Genomic DNA, 6,504 nt, shown 5'->3' with positions numbered 1-6,504 from the left:
TTACTATCTAGCCAACCCTGGCTTAGATGAAGTTACCTAGAGAAAGAGACTATAGCGTGAAAAGAGAATTGTAAAAATGGTTAACTGTAAGAATAGCTAGTTTAACTACCTTATCTTTGTATACTATTCTTACAAGATATTTCTACTTCTCAGTACATAAGATGTTTAGTTAAGGACATTTTTTTTCCTTCAAGTATACTAACAATATACTTTCAAGTTATTAGGTTGGTGCAAAAGTAATTGCGTTTTTTGCAATTATTTTTAACCTTTTAAACCACAATTACTTTTGCACCAACCTAGTTCCAAATAAGTTATTTTTAATAAAGCTACAATGACATTTTCATTCTGTTCGTAACTTGTTTTCCTCTGTTTTACCTATGTGGGCAAGAGCTAAGTGCCATATATATTTCCAAAGGTTAATTACCATGCTATTCCTTTTCGTGTCCACCTAAACACTGCCAGAGTGACAGGGCATTTTCTCACAATAATTCAACGTTTCTGAATTAAAAGCCCTGGCCTCACGCCACGGGATGCTCCACACGGCACTGGTGTTACATGGATATTTCTTAGTCTGCACTGCAACAACTAAATCTACAGCAAATAACTGGACATTGAAGGGAATTCATAACTTTAGAGCCTCTCGAGATTATGACAATAACTGTACAAATCCTATAACATCCCTTTGTATATAACCTGCCCAGATTATTAAAGGGGGCGCTAGTGTTATTCAGTGCCACATTCTTAATGATAAGAAACATATATTCACTAAAGATACCAATAATAATGTGGCATATTGGGATGTATTGAAGGTGTGTAAAGTTGAAGATCGGGAAAAACTGGATTTTAAAGATGAAATTAAGAAAAGATTTATGATGCTGTATGTGCCAAATTGGTTCTCAGTAGACTTGAAAACAGAGATGTTGACTATTACTTTGGATAAGAGTGACCGCATTGCTGCTTGGGTTTCTGCAAAAGATACTGGCTTCAGCAACCCTGATGGGTCAGATCCAACACGGAACTTAGGAGGACTTTTTCTCCAGGAACTCCTAGAATATTGGCCTAGAAGACGTGTGAATCCAATGGGTGAAGAAGAAAATGAAGTAAACCATGTAAATAGAGAGCAGGAGAACCAAGTACTGAAGGGAAATGGATATTATACTTTGCAGTGCCCCCCACACCCCGTGATCTGTGGTGAAGCTGGAGGTTGCGCACTATTCAGGCTGTTCTGCTGAGATCCTGGAGGTGAGGCTGAGTCAATGCTTCTTAATGAGATGGTGCTACAATAGGTAATTGACATCACTGTGCACAATCAAGTCCTAGAAATGGAATTGCTGGGTCAAAGGAAAACTATGCCCAAATTCAATAAAATTCCTTTCCACCTCAACCTCATGCATCTTCACGTCCAGAAACTAATGAATATGTTTATGAGAAAATTATCAACTTGGATAATGAGTCTCAAACCACTAGCTCTTCTAATAATGGAAACAAAACAACAAAAAAAAAAAAAACAGGAGAACAGGAAAAAGAAGATGATATCGCTGTGTTGGCAAAGGAGAAAACTGAACTTTTGTGCTAGGATCAGGTGTTGGATCCAAATATGGACATTCAAACAGTGAAACACTTCCTATGGAAGAGTGATGGTGACCTCACCCTCCATTACTGGCAGAAGTCCACATGAAGGGTGTGTGAACTCTCCTGGGTATTTATTTACTGACCTTCCTCTGTGGTCCCAAGCGTAGCCCTAGGAAGCCCACTGAGCCCCAACAGGAGCAAGACTTCTAAGGGCCAATTCGATATGGACCGAGATTCTCTTTCAATTGAAATGACTAATCCAGATGTAATGTAGAAACCAATCTCCTTGTGTAGCTTAAACTGTCCCAATGGAAGAGGAATGCAAGAGCAGAAGATCCCCCAGCTGACTATGTCCCATAAGATGTACAGAAAACGACGACAGGCCAGCACAGTCTTGGCTTCCTTCTTTTATTTCAAAGGACCTTACCTTTGTCTGTTAGCACTAATTAGAGACGCATCATACTCTACAGCTCTTCTAAGAGAGTGCATTCCAGTCATGCAGTATCTATGAAGATTTTGTCCTTTGTCATTAAAACAAACAAACAAATTGCTTTCACCATTTAAGACAGTTATTTTTAATAGGAACTTGCTGTTGTGTAATTTGAGAGCCAACCCATTTCATAATAAATAATTACTGTTGTGGTTGTTTTTAAAAAATAATAAAATAATAAAAATCCAGTAGATGGGTGGAAGATAAAGTTGAAGAAATCTACTAGATAGAGAACAAACAGAGAATATCCAATAAATATTCTTCGAGCACCTGCCATGTTTTAGGCACTGTTCCAGGTAGTAGAAAAACAAAGTGAATGAAACTGACAGAAATCTCTTCCCTCATAGTACTTACATACTATACAATGAAATGAAATATATAAGTGAAAAAAAAGTTTGAAGCCCGGTGACCAAATTCTCAAGAAATATGAGTTCCAGAAAAAGAAAACAGAAAAAAAAAATGGAAATGGATAAAAATTATCAAAGAAATAATACAAGAACATTTCCAATACCAAAGGATACAATTCTCCAGATTAAAAGGAATAACCTAAACAAATAACCAGCACAAGAGAGAAAAAAAGTACACTATAGTAACAGTTCAGAAAAAATAAAAATGGAGATTTCTAAAAGCTTTTAGACCTAAATAGGTTACGTTTGAAGAAAAACAATTAGAATGCTCAATAGAAATAATGAAGGCTGGATTAACGTCTAAAATATCATTGGAAAAAATTATTTTTAACCTAAATACCTACAAACAAATGATGAAGTTTACTATGAGAACAGAATAAAGATATATTCAGATATTCAAGGACTCAAAAAATTTAATTTCCACAAACTTTTCTATACATTGCTATTGGGGATAACAAAGAGAAGAAATTCAAAAATAGGAGAGTTTCAAGAAAAAGTTCAAGGTTGATGGTAATACAGAATAGCTGAATAACACCCAGTCAAAATTGAAGCATGAAGGCAAAGGGCCCCAGGAATATAATTGTTAATGCTATAATGTAGACTTTGAATGTGATCCAGAGAACGCAGCCATGAATTTCCAGCAATAATTCATATGGCACATCAAAAGCCCAAAGCAGCTCTGAAGAAGACATACCCACTGAAAATGATCTTTATTATATAACAACCTTGAAAATGCTGAGCTGAGGTTATCTGCCTAACCAATTATGTTCCGTCCATAACGTAGGTCTCGGCAATGTTAAAAAGGATGCAGTAGAGCCACATGTATAGACATAGAACAATCTCCAGAGATATTGGTAAGTGAAAAAAAAGCAAGGTATAGGACTTTCTTTTTAGTATGCCAACATTCATGTCATAAAAGTGAAAATGCATATTTAGAAATATACTCATATTCACAGAGACTGTCTCTGAAGAAAATGCAAAAAACGGAGTAGTTTTCTCAGAGGAGAGGAACCAGGGTGTGGGAGGCAGGAGTAGAAGACTTAGTTTTGTTGAATTTTTTACCATGCATGTGTACTATCTAATCAAAACATGATTAATTAAACTTTTAAACAATATTAGTACCTGCTCTACTTAAACAGAGTGCAAGAGGCTGGGAGGGTTATAGTCTTAGAGATTCCTATTATAAGTCCTCAGAATTTTTTTAATTTCTCTTATACCTCAGAATTACCCACAAAATTCCCTCTATTTTTTTATCTCAATTATTTTCCATTTAGCCACTTGAAATTTGGTTTGCAAAAATATTTATACATGTAAAGAACTTAAAAGTGTAACTTAACCTTCAACATTTCTGTATCACTACTGCTGGTATATTTTATCAACCTCCATTAATATAACCTTAATTTAAAGACACATCTCTGTACTTATGTGTGGTTGCCAAATCTTATTCATTCGTTATTTTTCAAAACATTTGTATGAGTTAGTTTATTACTATATCTATATTAGAGAAGAGAAAATAAGATATTGGACAATAAATTAATATCTTATTAAAATAAAGTCAAGACAATGAAATACATAATTGAAATCTGAAAATTTGGTTTTCCGTCAGTACCATTAAAATGCGTAGCCTTGAAAATGAGCCAAACTTTCCAGATATCAGGCTCCCGGCAAACGCTCATTAAGCATCTACCGCACAGAACGCAGTGTAGGAAGTACATGAGGAAAACGTTTGAAGCATGGTTCCTCCCTCCCCAAGAAAAATGTCTTTGGGGAAATATGAGATGTGTGTACCTGTGGAAATAATTATGGAAAATAGAGCTCCATGAGATTAGTTTCAAGTGAATAATATGTCAAAATATGCAAAGAGAACTGAAAATTTTTCTGGCTGGGGAAAGGTATTATTGAGGAGATAAGATTTAAGCCAATATTGCAGAATAGGTATGATTTTTCAGAAAAACAGGTAATCCAAGAATTCAATATAATTCAAATATGAAATAGTTAATACATGCTTATCTTGGCCATGTTATTGCAACCAACCTTAACGGTCAACTTCGATCAATAACCATCAATCATCACTTTGTAGCAAGGAATTGTTAAGGCAGCCTTTCCCTCATGGCTTTTCCCTTTCCCCGCCCTCACTCCCTTTCCTTTTCTTCTCTTTATCCTCCCACCCCATCCACTAAATAAAGTAATTAACTGCAAACTTGTTGTCGTCGTTGTTGTCTTTAAGCAAATATATTCAAAGATGCTATCTTTGTTCATTCTATCACAAGTTTTGCATACACATATGGTTAAAAGTGCAATTGCATGTCCTACACATCTTCTATATTTCATTATAGTAATAGGATTTTTTTATTTTATTTTTTTATGCTGAATTTCACACAGTGATGTCAGCTTAAGTTCTTCCATGTTCACCATGGAGAAAAGAACCTGGGAAAGGGCCTTTCCTTCACTTGCCTGCAAATGTTTTAAGAACTCCCTGCTTCAGTTAGGGACCCATTTTAATACATTCCCTATCAGCCTCCCATGACCCCAAAGCAGGCACAATGTGGAAGCATGAAGCTGTCCTTTGTCAAACTCACCGTGGCTTCTACCTGTCCAAGGACTTGATGGAGAGAAAGCCTTTAGTGGTGTCAGAGGCACCCAGGTGCTAGACAGGATATCACAAATCCCTCAACCCTCTCAAAAATGGTTTTGTTCTCTCGTTATCGTTGTATTCCTACATTCTGCTTTCCCAGAGCAAAGGTTCTTTAGTTAAAACAGATTCGTTCTAAATCTAGTTCCTGCCTGTCCCAGGGACCACTTCTCAAGATATGGGCAGCTGTACTGCATCAGGACACATGGCGTTTCTGCCCCCAACTCAATCATATTGACTCACCATGACATAACCATTATTTATTTGTTGGTAGAGCTTTGTAGGAGGGCACACGGTCCCTCGATGAAGGGAAGTTTTTACTCCAGTAACTTCTTGGTGGTCTTTTATCCTGTCTTTGCTCATGTATGCTAACGTGCCTTTGGCTAACCTGAAGATGTTTTGCCCAGAATTGCATCTGCTACTGTGATGGTTCTCTAACTAGCACTCTTTTGGTTGTTTCAACACTACCATCACTTTCTTACTGATAGCTGGCATGAGGGGTGATGGTGGGGATGGATGATAGCAGTGCTAAGAGTGAGAAATGTGGAGACTCTGCCCTGCCAATCACCCCTTTTACAGTAAAAATCCCAAAGAAGTGTTCCCAAAACAAGAACTCTGGCCTACTAAGGAGACTCAAGTGCTCTGCTATTGCCATCTGGGCTTGGAACTCACACCCTAAAGCTGGGCCTGTTTGCTAACCCACCAGGCTCAGGCTCAGGCTCAGGCCGCACGTAGGGCCTTTCCTGTCCCCTCCAAATTCCAATCTTGCAATCAGAAAGTAACTGACTGCCGGTACAAACACTCAAGCCCACACTGAAGAGGGGAGCGCAAGTTGGATGTACAAGGAGGGACGGAGCCTGGGATCTCCAGTCAAGTGAATGTGGCACAGCGTCCTTGCCCTTTGAAACACGGTGACCTTGTCTACTTGTAAAGTAGCCAATCCAGGTCTTGGAATGTGACCAATTAATTAGTGACACCTACAGTTGGGAAAGGGGACTAGCAGAGAGACAGAGACTCCAGATTTTTCTCTCCCTGTATGACTTACAGCTACCTTATAATACTTGGTGTGATGTGTAAGTAATTTTTCCCCAAGAAATTGCATGCTTCTTGACACCAGGACATGACAAATGTTTGCTTGAATTTCCTTGAATCCTAGCTCCAGGAACACTGGCACAGGCCTGGCCATGAAAGCAAACATTTTACAAATCATATTTATTGCACAGCCTGTGGTCTGGTTGATGCCCCCAAAGCCTTCCTGATCTCCACTTCCCCTGCTCTGAGCCAGGTTTCACTTAGTACATCCTGCCTCCGTTTCAGGACCTCATGGCAGTTTTGCTAGCGTGGTCTTGGGTTGAAGGAGTCTTCCTGAACAGAACTTAGTACATGACCACTGCCTTCTCCTG

At 38.2% G+C, this 6,504-nt stretch overlaps 1 pseudogene; it reads left to right on the top strand.

The window, feature by feature from the left end:
• The first annotated feature begins 530 nt into the window (after positions 1-530).
• Positions 531-1,678, top strand: LOC109452627 (WD repeat-containing protein 48 pseudogene; annotated as a pseudogene).
• Positions 1,679-6,504: the final 4,826 nt, after the last annotated feature.

Source organism: Rhinolophus sinicus, chromosome 1 (genome assembly GCF_057876585.1).
Source record: "Rhinolophus sinicus isolate RSI-liver-muscle chromosome 1, RSI-T2T, whole genome shotgun sequence".
NCBI lineage: Eukaryota > Metazoa > Chordata > Mammalia > Chiroptera > Rhinolophidae > Rhinolophus > Rhinolophus sinicus.
The sequence above is the reverse complement of the archived record's forward strand: the minus strand, read 5'-3'. Positions and strand labels throughout refer to the sequence as shown.